We start from the raw sequence: 12329 nt of genomic DNA, 5'->3' as shown, positions 1-12329 counted from the left end.
AGATGTTGACATAAACACAAACACCAATGATGACTTCACTTGGGATGTTCAGGTGGAAACAAAACACCGTTGAGAGCACAACAGGTGATCCAAAGACCTCTAGAATGATCATGAACTAAGATTCCTGCAGATCGAGGCACACTATGTAATATGGTTGTATTTACCATAGAACTGGATGAGTGTTAAGTTGTAAGGTCAGGTTGTGCCTTTGTTAATCAGAAACACTACATTGCCATCCCCATTTCCATGCTTTATGCATTTGTAAATACAAGGGTCCGGTTTACATATGTTAGTCCCAAACAAGGTGAAAACATAATTAGCAGCAAAATAGAAAATTTTAATAAAACCCACAAAACATAAGGGAGCCAATCATTCTTAACACATAAGAAATGGTTTGCTGGGAATCTCTTGTTATTCCTTAAGTATGGAAGCTAATACTGAAATTTATTCTTATGATGAAAACTATAAACATTTACTTTTCATATTGGAAATCACTGACTTGATATGCATAACACTTCTTTTTTTTTGAGACAGAGTCTCACTCTCTTGCCCAGGCTGGAGTGCAGTGGCAAGCTCTGCCTCCCAGGTTCACGCCATTCTCCTGCCTCAGCCTCCTGAGTAGCTGGGACTACAGGCACCCACCACCATGCCTGGCTAATTTTTCATATTTTTTAGTAGAGACGGGGTTTCACCATGTTAGCCAGGATGTTCTCGATTTCCTGACCTCGTGATCTGCCCGCCTCAGCCTCCCAAAGTGCTGGGATTACAAGTGTGAGCCACCGCACCTAGCCAACTTTTCTTTATATATAGATAATAGATCTAAAGTTTTTGAAGTCCTGTATAAACAACAAGCTTCCTTTTACCAGGCAGTAGCTATAATTTTCTTCCCTTTATTGCAATATCAATATTTGCAGTTTTTCTATTTTTCTTTTTCAAAAATGTATCCTTGAAGACAGGAAAAATTTTAGTAAGTAATTGTGGAGGCATCTCCCACTCAAGACTCTTAAGTTTGAATTATGATTATTTTTAACTTTTGGTCCTCACAAACAATTAGGCTGAGCTTCATCTATGTCAAGAATTAAAGGATTTTCATTTGTTAGGTCTTTTCAGGTTATATATCTTTAGGTTAAGAGGGAGGTTCAAGGATACAAAATGCTAAAGCTATGGCACAGATGGCACTTATCCACATGGGGATGCATGCTCCTTCTAAAGAAAACCAAAATTGACAAGTACAAAATCATGTCATCTATTAAGAGTATTCACTGACTATGTTTTCTTGAGATAAATAAAACTGCTTTTTCGCAGTGTGGCAACTCCTCAAAGAGCTAAAAACAGAACTAACATTCGACCCAGCAATCCCATTACTGAGTATATGCCCAAAGGAATATAAATTGTTCTACATTAAAGACACATGGCAGGTGTATGTTCATTGTAACACTATTCACAATAGCAAAGACATGGGATCAACCTAAATGCCCATTAGTGGTAGACTGGATAAAGAAAATGTGATACATGGATACATACACATCATGGAATACTATGCAACCATTAAAAAGAACGAGATCCTTTGAAGGAACATGGATGCAGCTGGAGGCCATTATTCTTAGGACTAACTAATGTAAAAATAATAATAAAAAAACTACATGTTCTTGCAAGTGGAGCTAAATGATGAGAACACATGGACACAAAGAGAGAAACAACAGACATTGGGGACCTACCTGAGAGTGAAAGTTGGGAGGAGGGAGAGGATTAAAAAAAAAAAAATCTGTTGGCATAGTATCTGAGTGACAAAATAATCTGTAGAGCAAACTTTCGTGACACAGGTTTACCTGCACATGTACCCCTGAACAAATCTGGACATGTACCCCTGAACAAATTGGGACATGAACCCCCGAACCTAAAATTTTGAAAACCTGCACATGGACGCATGAATCTAAAATAACAGTTTTAAAACTTATTTTCCTGCGCCCTTATTTTTCTAACAGAATGAGTCAAAGACACTGAGTTGTCATATGGAAAATGGTTGCGTCCTGAGGGGAAGCAGGAATATTAACAAAGTCCATAACCCTGGTGTCTGAAGAATCAGTAACAGGCTCCCAAGCACTCGGTATCCCATTCACATTTCCCCTGTGAGCACCCTCTCATGGATTTAATATATCTCCCTCCACACCTCATTTCTTACATTGTGTTCGTGAAGAAAAAGTATTTTTGTGCTTGTGAAGTTACATAAATGGTATTTTGATATCTATTTAGTTGCGTTTCCTCATTCATGCAATTATATTTTTAAGATTCTCCCACGTTGTTACATGTCAGTTTCATTGTGTCTGCAGTATAGTATTGCATCATAAACATACCTCACCTTATGGGTAAGATATTTACCATCTTATTGATGAACACCTAGGTTATTGATCTTATGCTGTAAAGCATACTTGCCATCCTATTGACAAACCCTTAGGTTATTTCTAACTCTTTCCCTTAAAAAGAAATAAACGCTGGATGACATCCCCATATGTATTTTCTTATGTTATATATGAGAGTTTCTTAGGAGTATAAAACCAAGGATGAGACCAGTGAATTATAACACATATCTACATTTCATTTCAATAAATAGTGCCAATTGTTATCTAAAATGGCTACATCAATTTATATCCCCACAAGCAACATTGTTTAGCTTCACTCCATCAACTCTCCAGAATACCCAACTTTCACAATTTTAACAAATGGTATCTCTCAGTTGCTTCAATTCCATTTCTCTAGTTACTAGTGAAGTAGGTCCTTCACACACTCATTAGCTGTTTGGCTTTACCTTTCTGCAAATTGTCCATTCTGATCCTCAGCCCATTATTCCTTTATGCGTTACGGTATACTTACATATATAATAGATGTTTATCACTTGACAGATGTAGACATAAAAAACACTATTCCTGGTCATTTATCTGTCTGCTACCTTTACCTGTGATGGCCTTCATTGAATAAAATATTTAATTGTGATTTAGTCACATCCATTAATTTTCCCTTGGTGCTTTACTCTCTGAGTTTTGTTTAAAAGATAGGGTAATAAAATATTTTCCTATGTTCCTTTCTATCAATTGTATAATCTTAAATTTCACTTTAAGGCCCAATCCACTTACAGTTGTTATATATGGTATAGTTATCTATAATGAGTTAATTTTTCCCAGCAGTATTTATAAAGCGCTCCATTTCTTCATTAATTTTACTGTTTATTTTTAAACTATATACCAAAGTCCTATGCACATGGATTTGCTTCTGGACTCAAAACTGTTCCAGGATTCAGTTCTGAATGTAGCATCCTTTCTGCACTTTCTTTTGCGAAAGAAAGCCACTTTCACGGCTTTGTACTAGGCTGTGCTAGACAGCGCAGCTGATTCCACCCCACATAACAGCCCTACAGCCTTGTTCTTCTTTTTCAAAAATTTGAAATATTTTCATAATTTCTATTACTTCATGTGAATCTTAAGTAAATTTTCAAGGTTTCCTAAAAATTCTTTTTCCATCTGCATTGAATTTACAGGTTAACTCAGACATAGGAGCACCTTTACAACATTGCTGTGTCTTCCTGAGCATGATACTGTAGTTCCATTTATATGATGCTGTGTCCTCTAAAGCAGTTTTAAATTTCTCTATAAAAGTTTTGTTCATTACTTGTATAATTAATTCCTAGGTCATTTGTGACCTTTTTCTGTTTTAAATAGTATTTTATTTACTATTACTTTTTCTCATCTTTTATTTCTAGGATAATGGACAAATGTTGACTATGGTCTGTAGATCTGTAATCAAACTATCTAGCTAGACACTCTTTTTTTTGAGACAGAGTCTCCCTCTGTCACCAGGCTGGAGTGCAGTGGCATGATCTTGGCTCACTGCAACCTCCACCTCCCAGGTTCAAGTGATTCTCTTGCCTCAGCCTCCCAAGAAGCTGGGACTACAGGTGCATGCCACCATGCCCAGCTAATTTTTGTATTTTTAGTAGAGACGGGGTTTCACCATGTTGGCCAGGTTGGTCTCGATCTTCTGACCTTGTGATCTGCCTGCCTCAGCCTCCCAAAGTGCTGGGATTACAGGCATGAGCCACCGCACCCGGCCGATTCTCTCTCTTATTAGTTCCCATAGTTTATCAATGATTCTTGGAATTACGGGTAAATGTTACAAAAATAATATCCCTTATACAGCTTCTTTTTATTTCTGTTCTTATTTTTATAACTAGTGCCTCTAATACAAAATGAAAAACAGCAGAGAATCTTCATCTTGTTTCAGACTTTTAAGAAAATGTTTCTGAAGTTTCTTAAAAGTAATATTTTCTATAGGTTTGTGTTAAGACGAACTTATTAGCATATACTTTTTTCTGCTTTTTAAAAGTAATCATGGTTCTTTCATGAGGCCATTAATGATGAATTGCATTGTAAGACTGTCTTTTGTTCAAACGTCCTATCCTCAAGTTTCTAGGATAAATTCCATTTGTTCATGGTAGATTCAAATATTGCTTTATTGGGCCTGTAATTTCCTTTTCTTATATTCATCTTACCCAGTCTTAGTTATACAGTCTTCAAAATATTGAGCTCAAGAGATATTTTGTCTTTTAAAATATTTTTTATATTTCTTCTATATTCATTTGTAATGTTTAAATATGAAATATTAAAAATGAATTATAAAATTTGAACATCCAAGAGAAATAGATACAATCAACAATGATTATCTTTGTTAACCACACATAGCACCCCTCTGTTGTTTTATCTATAGAGTAGGGACACTTTTATATATTTTATTACTTAGCAATCCCGTGTTGTGTTGTTTTCCACCATATGCATATATATCTTTTCTCCTAAGTAGTTTGTAAGAGATTCTTTAAGGCAAGAATTATGTCCAACAATCCCTCATGTCTATAACTATTTGGTAAGTGACCTTCTCAAAGTGACATGGCTATGAAGCGGTCTAGCAAAGATTTGAACGCAACTATTTTGACACTAAATTCTGTGCTCTTGCCACTGTTTCATGTTCTTCTCTGCTGATGTGACTGGCCAAACTCACTTCATCACTGGCAAATAGGGTTATAGGATTTGTTGAATAAATTACAGTAAACACACACACAAAATAAAAATTTAATAAAATGTAAGTTTCAATCTTCCAATATTGATTTCTTATGCCCTTGCCTCCAGGATAGCTGTTGCGGTGTCTGTTATCAACTTGTTCCTTATTCCTTTGTAGACATTCTGCTTTTCCTTTTTGAATAATTTTATAGTTCTGTCTTTGAAGCCATTAGATTTCACTCAGTATATCTAGATATGGATATATGTTCAATCTGATATCAGTGTCTCTATTAAATCTTGTTCATTATTTCTTAAATAGTTCCTCTTCACCATCATCTCTTTGCTGCTATTTCTAATCATTTTTCACTTATCTCAGGGTGTTTATTATGCCTGTGAGGGAAAATCAAGAAATGGTGTTGTCGGGATTGCTATACTGGAATGATTCTGCCTCCATGAAGTCCTTCAGTCCTAAAACCATGGGGCCTAGGCTTTGCCCTTCCTGGCAATGCCTGGTTCCCTAGAAATAAAAATGGGTACCTGGGAAACAATTAAGGAAGAGTGAAAACCCAGAGAAATAAGGATAACAACACACTGAGGCGCCCTTCCTGCTGCTGTAGCAGTTGAGTAGCAATTGTAAATAAGCAATTTCTCCTGTGTGCAGAGACATGGCTCAAACCAAGGCAGAATTCCCTGTGTCAAATGAATAATGGTTGTCATTGACCAAAGTACAGGTGGTACTTGGTGTATATTTTAAGAGAAAATGATATGCTCTGGGTATGGAAAGTATTATGTAAAAGAATAAAATTTTAATCCATATAGGCCTAGGTAGTTTTATTTTCTAAGTAATTTTTAAAACAAAAATAAACAATTTAAAATTTATTTTGTTCCAAATTTTAAAATAATCTTTCATACCCGCTCATTGCTAGTCGTATCAACTGTATTCCCTTGCTAGTATTTTTGTTGTTGTTGTTGGAAACTCAACTTTTATTCTGAGTTAAGCCTCTAGATAGTTTTAAGTCTGCCAAAGTAGTATTCCCCCTACCTTTTCTCTCCCCAACTATCAAGAGTATTCTAGGAAGTAGGTCACTCTACCAAAAATGATTGAGCTGTGTTGGGCCTGAGAAAAAGTCGGGCAAAAGGAGCCATTCTTTTATTTTTTATTTTTATTTTTTGAGATGGAGCCTCTCTCTGTCACCCAGGCTGGAGTGCAATCTCGGCTCACTGCAAGCTCTGCCTCCCCGGTTCATGCCATTCTCCTGCCTCAGCCTCCCAAATAGCTGGGACTACAGGTGCCCACCACCACGCCTGGCTAATTTCTTGTATTTTTAGTAGAGATGGGGTTTCACCGTGCTAGCCAGGATGGTCTCGATCTCCTGACCTCGTGATCTGCCCTCCTCGGCCTCCCAAAGTGGGTGCTGATAGTCAGGTTCATCCACCACCGCACTTGGAGCTCGACTGGAGTCGCCATGGGGCGTCGTCTGTCTTTGTGGCCCCACAGTACTCACATGTTCCACTTCAGCTGTGCCACTTCATTCCGCTGCCGCTGGGACTGGGGCTCCTCTAAGGATTTCTTCCACACGTCTTGGTATTCCAGCATGTGAATGCCTTGTGCTGATCGGATGAAAGGTTCGTGGCGATGGATTGCCTCTCTTAGTGGACTGCACTGTGTATGACAGAGATGATGTACTAAACTCCACAGCTCGATTTGGCCAACTTCGAATTGAAAGGATGGTACTGGAACCAGGCCTCAGAAGTAGCTTGTCATCAAGATCTAGGAGCTTGTCCATTAGGGAGCTATTTCTTGCCTGTAGAGGCATCCCATGAACCAAGAGACCATTCACATTTGGCTGATGACTGCTTGCTTCACAGAGACTCATTGGATTTGAAGTAACGGACAGTACCTTAGACTGTGGCACTCACGGTAACACCAAAGGATGTGGTTCACTCAGCACACAAGAACTTTTTGAATCGGGTCTGGGAACTGCAACATTACTCTCATCATCAGAGGCAAATCCTTCCCAGTGACTACGTGTCAACTGTTCCATACAGCTCACAACCTTGCTCCATACATTGTCAAACACATAAACAAGGACATCTTCTTTCACACAGTAAAATGGAGCAATGGGAGGATACCCTCATTTCTGTTTCTCTGTAGCTGCTCCTGATTTCTTCCCATGAAATCCCTCTTACATATCTGTGTGATCAAATGCTAGGTATTCCTCAATTACTCCTTCCGAGATGATTATAGAGTCTTCCTCGTCTCTTTCCATAGAACAAAAGCTGGAGGATTTGGCAATAGAAGATGCTTTATGAGCATACGAAGATGAAAAACGTAACTTCTTTCCCCTTATACCAAATATAGTAGAATCTCTTTCTTGAGACAAGGTTGTTTCATATGAAGCTGAAACAGCAGAAGGGGATCTAGGATACAATCTATAACCTTCACTTGGAGTGATTGTCTGCCTACCTAGAATCCTGAGGTGAGGAAAGCTAGCTATTCACTGTTGGCACTCTTCTTGTAGACTCTTGTTATGCACACTCAACTTCTGCTCATACAAGAGTTCATCGACGGCTGTGAACATTGCCTAGGCTTTTTCAGTGGCATTTTGATCGAGTTCACCATATCCCCAGGAGAAGTCCGAGCTGCCTTCAGTAGATATCCCTGCGCCTGTATAACTTGGAAAAGCAGAGAGTGAATTCCCAGCGTCGGCTGATGTAAAAGGTGATTCTCTTGTGATGTCAGACTCGCTTTGGGAACTTGTGTCTTTCTCATGACTGTCACTGGCAGGGAAATTTCCTCTAGCTTCTTGGGAGAGGGATGATGGTTAAGAGCATGTTTTGTTATTCCTTTCAGCTCCAAGCTCTGTGACACCACCTTCCAAGTGTATCTGGAGATCCTCTTCCTCCTCCTACTCCTCCTCCCCCTCCTCAGCCGCGGGTGGCCTGGGCCGGGGTGGGCACCGCAGGGTGAGGACCTCCGGTCCTGGCCCTCCCGCTGGCTCCGGCCTGGCCGCCTCCCACCACCTACTGGCCTCGTCTCGCCCCGTCGCCTAGTCTCCGAACCACCACCTCTCCAGGGTCCCCACCTCTCCAGTCCTACGACCTCCCTGCTTTCTTCCCTTGCTAGTATTTCTAATAGCATGCCCTGATTAACTCATTTTATCTTTTGGTATAAATCAATTACAATTAAAATAGAGTTTGATAAATCTCAGTGGAGCATTTTTTCATGTTAAAAACATTTTTTTTCTCAAGAGATCAAGTGTGATTAACTTCAGTGAGAGGCTAAAAGTTCAAATTATTCTCAGTAGAGAGAAATAGTCAGTTACTTTCCTTACAGATTTTTTTTCCATTTCTAAATGCAGAATGTCAAATCTGCAGTAGTTGTATTCCAAAGCAAATTTAATTTTTTTCTCAGGTAACAAGCATGAACGTGAGGACTGATCCAAAGGGGCCACACAGAGGCTGCCAGTGGATTATGATCCCCGAAGCAGAAGCTCCTGAAAGAGATATGAATGTTGAATTTTTGCAGCTGCCCCTTCGCCTTTTTGGTCCTATTTTCACTTGCCACAGTGCTTTTGAGAGTGATCAGTGTTGCATGGATCGGCCATTGCTTCCTCTTTACTACCTAACAGTATCCTATTGCTGGTATGTATGTACCATTAATTTTTCATTCACTGGTTGATAGATATCTGGTCTGTTTTCAGATTTGGTAAGTATAAAATCTGCCACACCATTCAAATATATTTAGCCATATGGACATTTGCCCTCATTCTCCCAGGAGTGGAATTGCTAATCATGTGTTTAACTTTTTTTTTTTTTTTTTTTTTTGAGACACAGTCTCCTCCTGTCCCCAGGCTGGAGTACACTGGCACGATCTCAGCTCACTGTAACCTCAGCCTCCTGGGTTCAAGAGATTCTCCTGCCTCAGCCTCCGTAATAGCTGGGATTACAGGCACACACCACCATGCCCGCTAATTTTTGTATTTTTAGTAGAGACGGGTTTCACCATGTTGGTCAGGCTGGTCTTGAACTCCTGACCTCGTGATCCGCCCACCTCGGCCTTCCGAAGTGTTGATATCACAGACATGAGCCACCATGCCCGGTGTGTTTAACTTTTTAGGAACTGCCCTTTTCATCAGCAAAGGTGGTGGAAAAGACAGTATCTAAGAAAATTACATTACAATGATAATATAAATATAAAAATTTATGAGTGTCATTGTTTAGCTCCTTGCCAGCACTTAGTATTTATTACCAGAGTTTTTGTTGTTGTTTTAGTTTAATATTTCCAATAGATGTGTAATGGTAGTTTAGCATGGATTTAATCTGTTTTTTGATTACTAATAATAATCTTGAACAACTTATCATGTGCATCTGTGCTATCCCTGCCTCTTCTTTGGTATAGAGAAAACATCAGTAAAGTTTCTGTTCAAATCTTTTGTCCAATTATCATTAGGGATTTTGTTTTCCATTTATTGAGTTTTAAGATCTTTTTAAATATACACAGAATATGTCTTTTAGCAGATATGTATTTGCAAATATATTTTTCCCAGTCTATGATTTGGCTTTCCATTCTCATAGCAGTGTACTTTGAAGAGCAAAAGCTGTGAATGTAATCTATAATTTGTCAATTTTTTTTTCATTATTCATGCATTTGGTGTTGTGCTTAAGAATCTTTGCCTAGTGAATTACAAAGATTTTCTTCCATATTTTCTAGGATAGATTTTATAGTCTGAGGTTTTACATTTAGGGATAAATTTATTTTGAGCTGATTTTTGTGTATGGTGTGGGGTATCAGTCAGCATTCATATATTTACACATGATATCCAATTTCTAGCACCTTTCTTAAAATGACTATCCTTTCTTCATTATATTATATTGGCCCTCTTGTTGAAAAGAGTAGGTGTAGGTTATTTTGGACTCTTTGTTTTCGTTGATTTTATTAATCCTTTCATCAATACTTACCTTGTCTTAATTATCGTAGCTTTATAGTAAGTCTTGAAATCAGGCAGTGTGTCAGTTCCCTGAATTTATTTTTCTTTTTCAAAAATATTTTGAAACTATTGGCCCTTTGTTCTTTTCATTGAAATTTTTAAAGACAATTTGTCAATTTATTTAAGAAGAAGCTTGCTGAAATATTGATTTGGAGGCCTTTGAATCTCTATATAAATCAGTTTGGGGAGAATTGACATCTTAACAAAATTGAGACTTCTGATGGATGAAGATGGTATAGCTTTCCATTTTGGTCTCTTTTGATTTTTCTCTTCAGTGGTTTACGCTTTTCAGCCTACAAATTCTGGGTATATTTTATTAGATTTGTTCCTAAGAATTTAGTGATTTGTAAAATTGTTATAATAGTCCTAGTCTTTAAGTTTTGATTTCTACTTGTTTCCTGTTAGTTTGTAGAAATGCAGTCGGTTTTTGTATATTGACCTTTTATCTTGAGAACTGTCTAAAATTATTGTGAGTTTCAGTAGCTTATTTATATGTACCTTAGGGATTTCATGTCAGTCTGTGAGTAAAAACAGTTTTATTTCTTCTCTTTTCAATCTGTTTGTTTTTACTGTTTTCTTCCTTTTTGTCTTAGTGCACTGTTTAGGACCTCTAGTAGTAATGTTGAATTGGAGTGATGAGAGGATACATCCAGCTGTCTTATCTATCTTAGCGGGAAAGCATTCATTCACCATTAAGTATGATGCTAGCTGTATGAGTTTTTATGGATGCCCTTTATCATGTTGAGGAAGTTTCTGTTGAATATTAGGGTACTGGAAGTTTTTATTATGAAAGGATGCTGCATTTTTCAAGGCTTTTTTGCATCCATTAAAATAATAATGTAGTGTTCTTTTAGTCTATTGATATGGTTCATTTGCATTGATTGATTTTTGAATGCTGAATAAACCATACATTGCTGGCATAAACCCCACTTGGTCACGATGCATTACACTTTTATGTTACTAGATTTATTATGCTAATAATAGTATATTTGTCTCAATTTTTCAAGTTTCTTAAGGTAAAAGCTCAGATTGTTGATCTAAAGTCTTTTTTCCAACAAAAGCCTTCAGTTCTAGAAATTCACCTGTAAATATTGTTTGATTGCATACCACAATTGTTTAATGAGTATTTTTGTAGCAATTTTGAATCTACAGAAAAATTGTAAAATTTTCCACATACTCTCTCACCCCTTCTCCTCATTTTTCCCTATTTTTGAATTATTGTGTTAGTGAGAAACATTTGTTACAATTTATGAGGCAATAATAATATGCTATTATTAACTAAAGTCCATAGTTTACATTATGGCTCACTCTTTGTGCTCTGCCTTCTGTGGGTTTTGACAAATGTATAATGACATGTATCCATCATTACAGTATCACATAAAATAGATTCACTGTCCTAGAAATTTTCTGTGCTCCACCTATTTAGCCTTCTTTTCCACCCTCCCCTTGAACTTTTGGCAACCATTGATCATTTTACTGTATCATAGTTTTGCCTTTCCAGAATGTCATGTAGTGGGAATCATATAGCATGTGACCTTTTCAGATTAGCTCATTTACCTTAGCAATATGCAATACATTTAAGATTTTAAAATTCCTTTATGATAACTTATTGTTTGTTATTATTATTATTATTTTTTTTTTTTTTTTAAAGACAGAGTATATGTTGTTATGTGGTTCAGCCTGGACTCAGACTACTGAGCTCAAGTGATCCTCCCACCTAAGCTTCCTGAGTAGCTGGGATTGTAAGCATTTACCATTATGCCTGGCTTTCATTGCTTTTTAATCACTGAATAATATTCTACTGTGTGGATCATCACAGTTTGTTTATCTAGTCACCTATCAAGAATAACTTGGTGGCTTCCAAGTTCTGACAATAATGAATAAAGCAAATGAAGAAATAAAGCATAATGAATAGACATTTGTGTGCAGGTTTTTGTGTGAACATATGTCTTTTTTGTTTGTTTTTTTCAGATGGAATCTCACTCTGTTGCCCAGGCTGGAGTGCAGTGGTGCAATCTCGGCTCACTGCAACCTTGCCTGTCGGGTTCAAGCCATTCTCCTGCCTCAGCCTCTGGAGTAGCTGGGATTACGGGCACACGCTACCACACCTGGCTAAGTTTTGTATTTTTAGTGGAGATGGGGTTTCACCATATTGGTCAGGCTGGTCTCAAACTCCTGACCTCGTGATCTGTCTGCCTCGGCCCCACAAAAGTGCTAGGATTACAGGTGCGAGCCACCACGCCAGGCCAAACATATGTTTTTAACTTACCAAGGAGCATGATTACTGGATCAT

At 37.7% G+C, this 12329-nt stretch overlaps 1 pseudogene; it reads right to left on the bottom strand.

Annotated features, from left to right (window-relative positions):
* Positions 1-6128: 6128 nt before the first annotated feature.
* Positions 6129-7798, bottom strand: LOC102125017 (primary cilium assembly protein FAM149B1-like; annotated as a pseudogene).
* Between the last annotated feature and the right edge of the window lie 4531 nt (positions 7799-12329).

This window comes from Macaca fascicularis, chromosome 7 (genome assembly GCF_037993035.2).
Source record: "Macaca fascicularis isolate 582-1 chromosome 7, T2T-MFA8v1.1".
Taxonomy (NCBI): Eukaryota; Metazoa; Chordata; class Mammalia; order Primates; family Cercopithecidae; genus Macaca; species Macaca fascicularis.
The sequence above is the reverse complement of the archived record's forward strand: the minus strand, read 5'-3'. Positions and strand labels throughout refer to the sequence as shown.